The 15,149-nt window shown below is 38.9% G+C and overlaps 1 protein-coding gene across 5 annotated transcripts in view; it reads right to left on the bottom strand.

The window, feature by feature from the left end:
* RAB27A (RAB27A, member RAS oncogene family) overlaps positions 1 to 15,149 on the bottom strand; it is a 34,833-nt gene that overhangs the window by 15,169 nt on the left and 4,515 nt on the right. Inside the window, exon 2 of one of the 5 annotated variants that reach the window (XM_068143875.1) lies at positions 5,541 to 5,658. The exons of the other annotated variants lie outside the window; for them this stretch is intronic. The gene's annotated coding sequence lies outside the window, so the exon portion shown is untranslated. The remainder of the gene's footprint in view (positions 1 to 5,540; positions 5,659 to 15,149) is intronic. 5 annotated transcript variants of the gene reach the window in all.

Here is a 15,149-nt window from a genome sequence, read left to right on the forward strand (position 1 = left end):
TTTTCTGTAACATAAATAACTTAAGTAACTGATTTTAATCCACTTTTACATCCTTTGGATTAGGAAATGGCTGCTTCTCTTGTTTTTCATAGGAGGCAAACTCAGTTCCTTGCTCACACTGGTTTTCTGTTGGAAGATGCAATGTCAGTTCCCCTTTTCTTGTTTTAGATGCTACCATTCTTTATTATTGCTTTTCTAGAATATTGTGATCTGTCCTTTGTTTTGGTGCAAGTTACCAGAACTGGAGACTCCACCTGGAATACTGCATCCAGTTCTGGAGCCCCTATTACAAGAGGGATATGGACATGCTGGAATGTGTCCAGAGAAGGGCCATGAGGATGATCAGAGGGCTGGAGCACCTCTCCTATGAGAACAGACTGAAGGAGTTGGGGCTGTTCAGTCTGGAGAAGGCTCCAAGGTGACCTAATTGTGGTCTTCCAATATCTGAAGGGGGCCTACAGGAAGGCTGGGGAAGGACTTCTCAGGATCTCAGGTAGTGATAGGACTAGGGGGAATGGAATGAAGCTGGAGGTGGGGAGATTCAGGCTGGACATGAGGAGGAGGTTCTTCACCATGAGAGTGGTGAAGGCCTGGAATGGGTTGTCCAGGGAGGTGGTTGGGGCCCCATCCCTGGAGGTGTTTAAGACCAGGCTGGATGAGGCTCTGGCCAGCCTGATCTAGTGTGGGGTGTCCCTGCCCATGGCAGGGGGGTTGGAACTAGATGATCCTTGTGGTCCCTTCCAACCCTGACTGATATTATGATACTTAACTTAGTTCAGCAATAACTATCAGGGGGACATAGCATATAGCATTTCCTACATTTTGCTATGGCTATTTATTCCTCAGGAAGTGAAAAAGTTTTCTCATTACTTAGATGACAGTGAAGTATCCAAAGATTAAGTCCATCAAAAGTTAGTCTGCCTACACCTGCCAAAGAAGAAACAGACATTGCAGCCTTTTGGAGCAGGACATGTATCAGATCACATTTCCAGTGAAAATATCCTGTTCCTCAGAAAATCTATTGGTTAGCAAAGGTATTGACTGGACAACTAATCAATATCCATTTCTAATGAGCTGGAAAATCTCTATTATCTAATTAATTTCAAGCATAATATACTTAATCAGAAGGGTTTCTTAAATTAATCTGGCCAAAAAAAGGGCAAAACACACCTACAGTGATCTATGGGGAAACAAGGGAAAATGTCAGCTGAGGAAAAATCCTGTCCTGTAGATAAAGGTTATTCCTTTTAATCTTTAATCTCAAATCCAGTGTGATTGGAGTTCAAACACAAGGCACAGAGATGCCAAGCAGGGAAGTGGCACACACAAATGGGAGTTGGAAGAATGTATCTAGATTGATAAACCTGAAGCTCACAGCTAGTATTCCCTTCTCCCAAAGTTTTAGAAAAACATACAATCTTGAGAGGAGCATCCTTGCTGGTGCTGAGCTCCCTAGGCCTACTCCAGAATACTGCCAACCACTGCAACATGGAGACGGTCAGAGCACTGCAGGCTGGCAACACAACGCTTCAAAGACATTGAAAGATGGGTCAGTCATGAATGATCTGCTCCCAAGAGGTCTTAAAAAGGAACTGAGCCTTTGACTTCAGAGTGTAATAGCTACTGTCTGAGAGAGGTATTGTCAGCCAAGGCAGGATCTTTCAGTAACCATGTCTGGAAATAATAGGCATATATGATGCTTCCATGCTCCATAAATGCTATGAAAAGATTAGAAATAACTTGGGAAAATATTAGAAATGATGGGAATACTCTGGGCATAATTTAACTCGTACATTAAATATTAAAATATCAAATTTGCAGCAGAGCCAGGCAGAATTCAATAGGCCACAACCTGTTCTCTCTGGGAAGTTACAATGTTTGACAGCAAAGCTGAAATCTGGATTGGTGACAGCAAGTCACAGTCATTTTGGAGCACACTTGTGGCCCAGAAGTATCACTCAAACTCTTCTAACAAAGCAAAGCTAAAACTACAGGGTTTGGGTTTTTCTTCACAAGAACTGAAAAATAATCCCACACTTTCAACAAGTCACTGAATCTTCCACTTGAACAGCTCCAGAACTGCAGCATGTATTAACACTGTCTAAGCTTTCTATTGAGGCTCTGCAGTCTATCAAAATATTCAGACAGTACTTTGGCAAAATGTTTGATTCAATTCATATCCTAGCACAGCTTCTTTTCTACAGCCTCAGGGAAGGGAGCAGCGATTAAGCAGGCTGAAATGCATCACACAAAGCTTCCATTCAAAAAGCCTGTTGTTTTTCAACCTGAGTTACCAACACTGTCTTACTGCTATGGATAGAATCCCATATTACAGCATAAATTATAGTTAAATCTTTATATACAACAAAGACTGCTCAGATAAACAGCACAACACACTACAATGTCTTATTTCTTGTCATGGAGATATGCACGAGCCCTGCAAAGATAGCAAAATGACTCAGAAGTCTATGGCCACAGTTTGCCCATACTATTTACTATAGTTATTTGCAGATTGAGAGGAGGTCTCAGGATGACTGTAGAGTAACACCCCTGGCTGGAACCTGGCAGCTGTTGCCAGCTTTACACGCTGCAGATGCCTTCCTGTAGATTTTTTTTCATAACCTTTCATGCAAAGGTAGCGTCCTCAAGTTTCACTGTAACCAACCTACAATAACAGGCAATTTCCCTAACTCTTCCCCTACAAGCCTTCAGTTAGAATTGCTATTCAGCATGTTTCTGCTGTACCTAGTAAACGGCTCAGCAGCAGCAAGCTTACAGAACCACCTTTGTAACCCAAGTTCCAGAAAAAAATATACAAGGTTCTGCTAAGAAAATAAATTGCCAGTCAGACTGCTCTAATTGATCCAAGCAATGCAAGTTCCCTGTAGAAAACAGCATTAAGGAAACACAGGTTCCAGCCCATGGTGGATTCATACTCTATTTTCTTGACTTCACACTGCCAAGCATAAAACTTGGCATAGTTATGATGAATTGAAAAATCTCACCAAAAAACAACAAAACAACTTCATATAACAGTTTGCAACTTTTTACATTCTGCAATATAACTGAGAAAGGCATCAAAGCTCTGAAATTAAAAATAGGATATAGAGAGTAAGAAGAGATGAAAGAATCTATTCAGTTATGCACTTCTGTGGACAAGTCACAAGAAAGTGGGATTATGCAATGGTACTGTCCAACAAGAGTTTCTATTTGAAAACTCATCAGACACTGCTGTTTCATCTTCTATGAAAAGGTTGACTTTGGCTTGCAGTGTTTGGCTTGATTTTAAACCAGTGCATATGATTTCCTATGCAAAGGGGGGGAGTGGGGGGGGGAAATCTGGTCATGGATTTCCAGTTACAAAAAAATCCAGTATGTGAACAAAGAAAATCTGTTAGCACTAATCAGTACAGCTGCAGTGCCCATAGCAGAGCTGCGCTACTACACACCAACCCACTCACTCCCAAAGAATTCCCTCCTCACCAAGGTCCCAGTTCTGCTTCTTTTACACCAACAGTTGCATCAAATCTGACTTTTGTAAGAAATTTTATCTCTGTGACGCAGTGTTTAAACAAAATTGAGAAGCAGGAGCTGTTTGACTTTCCAGGTACAAAGTCAAACATTCCAGAACAAAGAAAAGTTACTTTGAACTTTTTATGGAGAAAAAGTTATTTCTGCTTCCCTTTGTTATACCTTTATTTCTTTCATTCCACCAGGATGTGTTCCAGATATTTTTCTGTTAACTGCTTTTAAGATATTTTGGTTTGATTCTTTAAATTTTGTATAGTTTCAAAATTTTTGTTGGTCGTCTTTTTTTTAATGGCACAAAAAACAAACAAAACAAACAATTTCTCTTTTATGCCATTCTTAGTGACATGTTTAAAGAATCCCAGCAGAACTAGACTCCTATTTTGTCTTTAACAGGCTTAATTACTAAGGGTGTTTTGTTTAAGATAGAGTTGTAATGAAAGACATGTTTGAAACAGGCAAATACACCAAAGCCTTCCGGGAGTATGGTGAGAGAAAGGGGAGCAGCCCCAAATGCTAGAATATGGTTTTGCACTATACAACAGAATCCAAATATTATCAAAAGTTAATCCTCAAATAACTTAACACCACCTTAAGTTGTGCTAGAAATTGTTTCCATAACACACATTCAAAATGCACATGTAATGCAATAATTAAAAAGCATTATATAATGTAGGTTAGAATGAAACAACCGTGATAACCAACCCATCCAGAACAGCACAGAAAAAACACACAATGCCAAGCATCAATGTTTACAAAGCCCCCTTCCCCCTAGTTATTTTAATGTAAGTTCTCATACACTGAGGATATCTATAAGGAAATACCAAGAAAACATATTTATGTGACTGTATCTATGAACTCATAATTTCTTTCTTGTAAACACAAGTCAAGGGGTGATGATCAGGACTAGAACAGAAATACCATTTTAAGATAACTCTGTGCTAGATATCAGTTAAAATCCCGGGAAAGCCTTGTGACCGTTCAACAGAAGTGGAAAAGAATACTGTTTCCTGTTCTCTGAACAACTCCTCCTTGGTTATTCAGGGTCTACAAAAACTCAACTTCTGGTCCATGACTAGAAAAATCACTGCAAACACATAGGCTAGAAAGGATGCCTGATTACAAATTCATGCTTGAAGGAAGATAAGGAATGACCTAGTCAGATTGGCACATACAAAGTGAGTTTCTTCCAGAGAAGAAATAAACACTACAATAACCTCCCACCCGCATGTTGCCCATACTATGGTAATTTTGAGATTGAAACCATTACTATATGATTGAACAAGTACTGTGAACTAGATGAGGGTTCACGGTTCCTTGCATTATTCCTTTTATCATCAGTACATTTAGTATACATGAGGACAAACACATTCATGTGCAACTCAGTTGAAAAAAACACAACCCCATCCTTTTTAGGATGAAGGGTATTAAGTATATTTATCACTAAGAACACAAATAAAAAATTCAAGCAGTACGACACTGAAAAATACTGAGTACTTTGCTCTGTTATGAAATGCTATTTGTGCAGTACACTTTACTATCAAAGGTCTAACTGTAGAACAAGTATGACTTAACACAGAAGGAAATGTAGCCTCATGACTTGGGACCAAAAAGGGCATATTTTAGTTACTGAATCTAGACACTGGTCACTGTAATAATTTATTTTAATCTTATTGGTTAACCTAGCCACATTTGTCTTCAAATCTGGCTGATCTCTTTTGGTGAAAACAAATGAGCTAAGATGTACCAAAAAAGCTGCAGTTTTATAATTTAAATTCAAAGCCTGTTTTACATAAGCCAGTATAATTCCCAGTTTAAAGTTTACTTTTTCCTCTAGAGCAAGAGGATGAATGAGAACTGTCTCTCAAAGTATTTCAAGCAGTTTGTCAAAAGTACAGAAACATTGCTTCAAAGTTCTTCACAGAGAAACAGCAGGTAACAACTGTCAGCTCAAGGAAAACAAAGTAATAAATCTTATGAAAATAAATCAAAAAGAGAAAGTATTTACATACCTATGCTTAGCAGCTGCAAATGGATCTATAGTTTTCCAAAAGTACTTCAGTGATGAGTTTCCTGACACAGTTCAGATCTCTTGAATACCACAGTTATGAAAAAAGAGCCATTTCTTATCTACAGGTAGTATCAGCAGAGAAAGAAATAGAAACAAAGAGTGTACTTCAGAATAATAGCTCTAAAATTCACACTGCCATGCAAAGCTGCCAGCCCCACACAACCACCCTACCCACTTAATTACATTCAGCTGCTTGTCATGTGCTTGTGCATGTCTTACAGACCGATCAAGTGATCCCTTTTACCCCTCCTATAACTAAGCAACAAAGCTAACTAGATCTGCCTGAACCAGGTAACAAACACTGAGCCTTGGATAAATACTGACCCTCCTCCTTCTTGCCATAGGGAGAGGAAGTTGCACTATGCTTCATTACATGCAAAAACTAAATACAGCTAACCCAGTCTACTGCCATGAAACATGGCAAGCACCAAAAGCTCCCAAAACCTAATAAAGAATTGCATTTTGAGCCTGCTTTCATGCTTTTACAGATGACAGAAAAAAAATCGCTGATAACAAAGCTAGCACAGATACCACATTGAGACCATGTGAGAAAGAGCTGGAAAGATTTGAGAGGGCAGCAGCAGTACTACAGGGGTTTGTGGGCATCCACATCCAGCTCCTTCTGCTGAACTACTTCCGATGGCAGCAAGCTCCAAAAAAAGACCAGACTCAAGATGTTGACAGAAACTTTCTGAACCATGGTAGCTAAATCTTCAAGACCACCGCCACCCAATCCTAAGAGACACATGTAGACACCTTAAACATTTAAATTATTTCAAGGAATGCTGATTTGACATGTAAACCAACTCTCTCAACAAGTCCATCAGGGCCTGTTAAACACAGGCACCCAAGAGGCAAGAGCTTTGTGTTTGGCTGCACCAAAACATTAGTGTCCAACACAGCACTGGGCAGAGCTCCAAGCACTGGATCCCAGGGATGGGAGAGGAACTACACAGCCACCTGCAGCCATCGTGAGGCCTTGTCCCCTCTCACAAACACCCTTGACATTATGGATGCTTAACAGTAGGGGTCTGAATGGTGAGGACAAAGTCAATTTTGGACTCCCTGTGTGAAATTCAGCAGATGTGAGTTTCTACAGAAGATGGATCACCCTGCACAACCCTTTCTTGTCTCAGTTTCTTTCTTCACAGTTTTTCAAGAGCAGATAGAAGTTAAATTAAGGTTTCTAAGAATACTCTCCAGTCTTATAATTTCAGAATCACTGCAAACAGCCTGCTACAACATTGAAGGTATCTTTAATGTATTCATCTACCAGTAACAAAGACAACTCCACAAGTTCCTTAATTTATTTGTTCCAGTGCTCAACTATCTTGCCCTCCAATCCTGCAAATCAAAGTGATTTTTATTGCCCTTTCCCTGATGCACAACTAAGTTTTGTCATACAGCACTGGCAAACAACTAGCTGTGGTGTAACATTTATTTTATACCCTTAGCATCTTTCCAGATTTAACTAAAATCCATTTCTTTGTTACAGGTAGTAACTTTCAAAACTCTACCCATTCTTGGCTCATTCCAATCTTCTATAAATTTCACTACAGTTTCAGGATACAGAAGTGCATTTTTGCTCCCACTTGCAATACAAAATTTGTGTTCAATTTCTAACATCAGGAACATTTTTAACCTTTAACTGCTTCCCTGACTGATACCAGCACATTTGCTTACTGTGAAGAAATATTCAGACCACAAGCACCCAAGAATTTCTGGTAACTGCTCCACAGCACAGAAGGAGGAACAGGGTAAGAAGTGTTGACAAAGCAGCAACTCTTCTGCCATGTTGCAAACAGCCCTGGGAGGTGGTTACACACACTGAACACAAACTGCCTGTCTCAAAGTCTCAGCCAGGTATGTAAATGGAGTTCACAAAGTAAGATTTTTGCCATATTTAAGAGAAAAACAATTGATTAAGAATTCTTAGAATTCATCTGTTGCTTTCACAACAAACCAAGACTGCCTAAGTTTCCTTACAAACTTGCTGTGAGGGATAACTGCAGAGTTCGTACCAAAACAGATGGCCACAGTTTACAAACTGGGAGGGCATCAATGTTTGATTACTTAGTGTCTCTGTTTTTAAACCAACATATTTGTGGCAAATGCTACACAAACATCTGAGCCAACCCTACTGCAGTGGCAGGAAGTGCACACAGTACAGCAGCGACTGGAACAGGAACTACTGCAGCTAGCTTGCAGTAAGCCTTCTTCTCACTTCTACACAAGCCTTAGGAGTATAAAGAGCTTGGGCATTTTCTGTTCATGGAGAGGATCACCAATAAAATCACTCTATACTAGAAAAGCCCTGAAACTGTGTAGTTTTGATGCTACAGCTCTACAAAGGAATAGTCACCTGTTTAGTTATTAACTCTTCCTGCTGCTTTTACAAACAAGCCTTGTGAACATATCGTATGAATAAGATCAGCTGGAATTTATGACTTCTTGTAAAAAGAAGAGCTAGACAGCTCTAAAAATCTTGGAGGAAACTTGAACAGAGGCAAACACAGTGGAGCATTCTTCATCGCAGGTATCAGAATCTTTGCCTTCATACATTCCATGGTCTTGAGAAAAGCTGAAAGGGTCCAGACTGTCTTGTAGCAGGTGTTTCCCCTAGAAGAAAATGCTGGATTGTCACCTGTCTGACCACAGTTCTTGCAGAAATTAAGACATCTACCACTGGAGATGGGGGGGAAGAAAAGAATCTACCAACAGTCCACTTCAGTCCAATGACTTTAACACTATAGAAACAACTCACTTGTTTGCAAAGCCAATAAGAGTCCCTTAACACCAGCGCCAACTGTCTCCACTTTCCCCACTCCTCAAATACCCAGTTCTGTTGAAGGTCCTCTCTTAAGTACTCTAACCAGTTAATGGTTTTTCCCAACACCCTCTAAAAGCTCACCATTCTCTTCCAACAGACAGCTTTCAAATGTGCATTCAACAAATGACCTGGCAAGGCTACAGAATGAAAACCAACATGTAGATAGCTAAGCGTAATGTTATTGGTTAGCATTCACAAATATTATGCATGCCACAAATCCTCTACTGGCAATCAAAGAGGGAACAATGCAAGAGAGACACAAGCAGCAACTGGGACACATTGCCTATGAACCAATTTGCATATATGGTGGCAAACTTCAAGACAACCTAGAGCATATGCTATGCAGCAATTAGTTCCCAGTGAGAGAAAAACCCTACAAAATACAAAAAGAAGAGATGAGAAAAAAGCAAACAGGAAAAAGAACATCTTATTAATTGGTACAGGCAGATTCCTACAACTGTAAAAGAGAATTATCATTGTTTCCTTGGAAGAAAGTGAGCTTCTCACGAAAAGACATTCTGGGAAAAATCAGGGGCTGATGAGATGTGCTGCAAAGGAAAATCGACCAGCTGTCATGTGAATGAGCTTGCTACTTACTGCCGCAGCAGTCCATAAACCCAGTAATACACCAATACCTCAAGACAGAATAAAAAAGATCTGTAAGGAGGAGACAAAATCCTTTATATTGATTTTTTTTCTGCTTTCTTCAAACCAATATCCTTCCAAGGGGGGGGGGGGAAGTAACCCACAGTCAGATTGTCTTTGCCAGCATCAAGTCATGAAATACCCCTTCTGTGATTAAAATGAAGTAGGTCAAGCAAGTTTTCCTGCTACCCAAAAGACACATTTGATAAATATTTAGCAGTACCACAGGCTAAAGTAAAACTTTCATCTATTGTTCTTTGTAATACAAGCCAATCTAGGCAGTTTCTAGTAACAGTGACAGAGCTTACTTTTACCATTGCAAGAAGGAAAGTACTGATATATTTAAGGTCAACATTTCCTATATAAAACATTCTTAAAACCAGTCCCCTCTAAGAGAGGCTCTAGCTGACTAACTTCCAAAAGTTACTAGGGTCTCTTCAATTAAAAAAGAAGTTACCCCTAAAATAACTGACAAATCAAAAAGTATTAATTTTGTTTTTATGGAACATCACACTGCCTAAAGACAGAAATTCTTCTCAGTAATTAGACATTTGACATCAGCACTTTGGAAAGCTTTAAACTAAACCCTGTCAACTTCTTCACAGGAAAAAACATCAAAAGATTGGTTCCCAAAATAAAATTTGCTTATATTTGAAGAACCTGTTAGTATCTCAGAAAAGATGAGTAAAATTATCCCAGGCACACGGAATTTGTCGATTTTGTTGAGCTATAAGTTTACTGCCTCCACATCACTTTCTATTAATGTCAGCGTAAGCACAGCTTATTTTGAGGCAAAGCCAAGAGTGTAGGTACTTCCTCCAGTTCTGAATGAAAAGGGAAAGAAAAAAGAAAAATTAAGTCCTGAGTCAGGTTCTCTCTCTAATTACAGGTCTGAAATAACAAAAAGAAAGTAGTAGAAAAAAATTACAGTGTCCATGTACAAAGTAATATGCTAAGCCACCAAGAAATTGTGAATAAAAAGTTCTGTGTTTAAAATGGCAATAAAATGTATTAGTGTAAGAACAAACAGAATTATTCATTTTGGCTGAAATTAACAGACTTCATCCTTTTGCCTGTAAGAAATATTTTGGCACCATCCACAGTATTCAAATAACATTGTCTGTACTTAGACATATTTAGACCAGGCTGGATGAGGCACTGGCCAGCCTGATCTAGTGTGGGGTGTCTCTGCCCACAGCAGGGGGGTTGGAACTAGATGATCCTTGTGGTCCCTTCCAACCCTGACTAATACTATGATATTGAACCTAAAGATCAATTAATTACTTAAAGTGGTATAGACTCTTTTGTGAGATTTATGCTGGTTCCATATTTTGCAGAACTTAAAAAGTAAATGCCTGATTGCTTGAAGAGAGAGCACCTTGAAGAGTAACGCATGCAGATACTAATGTCCCTGCATTTTACTAAGAAGCTGTCAAAGCAGGCTAATAATCTGATGTCTCTATCTGCAGTCTGAAGAGTAATTAATCTCATTTTAGACCAATGATCACTATCCACATATTAAAAGGGTTGACGAGTAAGTGTTATCTTTCTTAATTAAAAAATACAGTATTTTTACAGGAAGCTATTGTACTCCTAGAGCATCCTTAGAAAGGATTATCAATGTTTTACAATCCTAGAGTGTGAATTCAGGTTTGGAAGCTGCTTTCATATTTTGATTCATGCTTAAGCTTAATCAATATGCCTTTGCTCTTTGCACTACCTGGTCCAATACGTCATTACCACCTGAAAGACACTGCTTTTTAAAATTGATCTCATCAGAGTTCTAGTTTGGATACAGCTGGGTTTTCTTTCCAGCATGAGAAGACCATGTCTACATCTTTTGTAAGATGCAGATGTAAGATGTACTGCTTCATTCTCTTTCTCAGCTGACAACAGTATCTTTTACATTTTACATTTGTTCTCGGGAGGAAAATGTGAAAAGCTACTTATTTGCATTATTCGACAGCTATATTAGTATGCCTCCTCTGAGCTACTGCAAAGTATTCCTTTTGTCCTATATTATTGTTTGATCTTCCAAGCAATGAAGCATAAGAAATCTAACTAAACACCTGGGATGTCTGTTTTTCTCCTCTACCATTTCTTTGACCATAAGCATCATTAACATAAGAGCACCTTCATTTTTACATTTATTCAGCGACTCCCTAAGTTAAGTGTAACTAACCTGACTGGTTGTTCTTACTTCCTTCAGAGTGTGCAAAAGGAATGGGTGAGCTTGTAAAGGTGGGGATTCTGGAGTGTAAGACCAAAGTAGGTCTTTCAGTTCCATTGGCCCTACTCTGCTCCCTGTGCGACTGCCAATTTCCAAAAACATTACTGCTCCCATTCCTCATAATCCCTCAGGATGCTAGGCTGAAGAAAAATTCCCTAAGGCTCAACACATCACACTGGAGATTACAAATGCAGTAAGGAATTCTTGGAGCAAAGTGCCAAATTTGCAATGCAAAAAACAAAGCACAAATGAGGACATGCCTTTTGGCCTGGTTTCTCAAGGAAGCAAAGCTTATTAGAGAGAATGGCAGACATTGAATTTCTGTCATTTCTGCCTTCTCTCCCAACACCTGAATCTGTTGAACAGTTTTAACACTGCTTTACAAAGGGAAGGAAACCACAAAGATATGAAGTTCCTACAAGTTTTGTGAAAAATTGGCAGCTGGATAAAGGAGTCAGATGCCCACCTCTGGCAGTTACATCTTTTCAGTTCTACAAGGGACACCTAGCAGCTGGCCAGGTTGTACGTGCATTGCTCCAGACTACCCCCAGCATGTACTGTTACAATCAGTTACATTTTCATTTACCTTCTAATTTGGATTTAAATACATTTCCTATTTATAAGCAAATTAAATTCAGGCACATCTACTGTTAAAAAGTTAGTAGAATAAAACCTAGTTGAGTTTCACTGTATTAGCAGTTCAGATTTGGGAGATTTTGTGTTTCAGTTTGTTGGGGTTCTAAAACTTGCTAGCAAGCATGATTCTACTTGTGCAGCACATTCTTTTCACAGGTATTCCAAAGTCTGTTCTTGGGTTTCCACTGACACATACCAGGAGCTCAGCCCCCTGTCCTGTACTATATCCAAAGTGACAGTTCTAGAAAAATGCCACTTCATAGCTAAAGAACATTTAAACCCCTACTACTTTAACAACTACAACTTAGTGCTATGTTTATCCAAACTAAAATTATGAGTTTTGCTATCAAATTCAGCAGAAATACAATCAAATTCAGACAGTGCTGTCTTCAAACATGGATGACACCATGTCCATACAGAGATGTCTATCTTGACACCTTTCTAATGCAAGAAAGAATATAAGAAAATTAAGTACAACCAGACAGCTAATGCCCCAGCAGAGAAGACCTGTCAAGGTGAATCACTGTTAGAGGAGAAAGTCAGTAGAGCATATGCTATTATGTGCACAGGATCTTGAAGTGCTGGATGGGAAACACTCTGTTGCAACTGCTGATATCAGCAGGGCTAGAACTTCATCTTGTATCTATATTTTGGGTCACATTCAGTCATGTCCAAAGCTTGGTGTGGAACCAAACAGGTGGGTGGGAGAGGAGTTATGGTTCACATTTAACAATTTAAAAAAATAATAAATAAATAAATAAATAAAACCCCCACCACAACACACAAAAACCAACCCCAACCCTATCCTACTCAGTTTAGCTTCAAAGCAGACTGGGAAAGCACCACCCACTGGCAATAACTGTAACAGCAGCTCATCTCTGACCTTGCACACAAGTTTCCTAGCAGAGGCAACTCCCACAACTCTTACTTTTGACTGATATCCTGAAGTTCTCAAAATGCATCACACTCCATCTTAGCTGTGAAATTATCAGCAAGGATTTCGAGGTGGAACGCAATTTCCCTTAGTCATGACCAATATGAAGCATTATATTTGCAAGACTGGCAGATGCACACGAGAGAACTTGCATTTTTCAGTACAAAATTTTCACCTACCCAACATCCAACACACGATTTAATAGTAGCCTTCAGTCTAGTCCAAATATTCCAAATCCCCAAGGCTGTTACTAGAAAGAATTGTTTTCTTCCTTTTCAGTTCACAGAGCAACCTTTTTCCTTATAGTTTTGACTGAACAGTTAAAAGAACCCAATGAAACATCCAACAGATATGAAACTAATGAAACAGGCCCTCAGAGTAAAACTTGCTTGACTTTGGAGAGCACAAGCTGTTCAATTTCATGGTTGCATAGCAGCTACCATGACAGCGCTGCCATTTTTAATTAATAGAAATGGGAGGATGACTTTAAAACAGTAGTACTTCTGCAACAGAACCTTCATCACCTTCTAATGACAAATGCTTAATAGAAATACTAGAGAAACTGTACATCAATTGCTTTCAATTTTGTTTTATGCAATTTCTAATTCAAACCTGAGGGGGCTTGCATGCCCAAAAGCTCACCTACCCTTTCAACAACACAGAGTTCACCTTACCTGAGAGGAAAAAAACCTCAATCTTTAGTAATACTTCATTGTTTTGCTATTTATTCCTTTATCCTTTCATCACCTTTTCAACTGACGGCTGTAGACAGGATGGCCACCTGCTAAACTGCAATCACAAACTTCAAGTTAATCTGGAATCAGCTACTTTGTGTAGTAGCTGTCCTTATACCCATCAAGTGTTTTACCTGCACATAAAATATTTCATCTAGGTATAGTCCTTACAGCACTTCCATTCACGTCTCTGTTACACAAAGAATCACTGCAGAAGTGCAGACTGATTTTCAAAAAACTACTTCCAAGTGCCCACGAAGGTAACTTTTAAAAACACTACTCATGTATCTACCAAGTCCTTTTTTCCACGGCAAACCACAAATCTCTAGAAAAGCTGTACTCCTCCTAATTTTATAACTTCGTTGTTACTTCCTGGCTCTTTCCTACCTTACCACCAGTCTCCACACTGTCTTCCAGAAGTTCACTAATATTGGTTCAGTTTTACCCATATATCAGCAGTAAACGTAACAGAGAAAGGGAACATCTATGGGAAATGGGCTGCAAACTCAGGATGAGAGCACTGCATTGGTTTACACTTTGATATTATCTTCAGATCCAAAAAAGCAAGGACATGCACTTTTTAAATTTCCTTGCAGTCATTTAAAATACTGAAGAACTTGTCAAGTCAGCTCCAACGTGCTGACCAGTATGTGCAAAGAATTCCAACAACCAGTACTATGCAAAACTGTCATGTATATATATATATAGTTATATATACCTATGTGTGTGTGTGTGTGTGTGTGCATGTGAGTATTTTCAATCCCTTGAAGCCAAAACAATATCACAGAAAAAAAATTATGGTGGTTATATATCCTATTTTAATCTACATGCCATAACTTAATCTGCAATGCATATCAGATTGAAAAATAAATCACGGACACTGAGAATCTTATTACGATAACCAAAAATAAATTCTGCTGTATCCTGTATGAGAACAAAACAGTATACAGACATTCAAGGAAAGAAATCAGGGACTGTAATTTCTCATTCACTATGATTTTGCCATAGGAGTATGATCTCATCTTATTTAACATGATTCAGGTTAGTCCCAGCTCCTGACAGGGATGCAGGTTTCAGACCAAGCAACAAAGAATAAACAAGGAGAAGAAATCTCATAACCAGATGCTATTCCCAGAAGATGACTGGTTTGGAACACATTTGTATCAACAGAAAAAGAAATCTGTTTCTGCTATTAGAAAACTCTATTTTTGATATGTATTTCTTAAATCATGTTGCACTTTTCAGCCATGTTTTAAGTCAGTTCTGTAAACATGATCCTATCTCCAGCATCAGTGATAGCAGCAAGACAAGAATAGCAATAGCAAGTCCATGAGCACTCAATATACCCAGCCCAGCAAAGGCTTAGCTTAGCAAGTAACCCTCTGAAATTACTGCAGAACAGACTTCAATATCTGCAGGACCAGACCACGTGTGCAATGGAATACAATCATGCAGCTTTAATACAGAAGAGAGTATCTGATTACTAACTAGTTAAATCATAAGTTTAATACTTTTTTTAATGCACCTTGTTATATTTGCTG

This window comes from Melanerpes formicivorus, unplaced genomic scaffold (assembly GCF_026170545.1).
Source record: "Melanerpes formicivorus ecotype bairdi unplaced genomic scaffold, bMelFor1.0.p_v2 SCAF_10, whole genome shotgun sequence".
In the NCBI taxonomy this organism is placed as follows: Eukaryota; Metazoa; Chordata; class Aves; order Piciformes; family Picidae; genus Melanerpes; species Melanerpes formicivorus.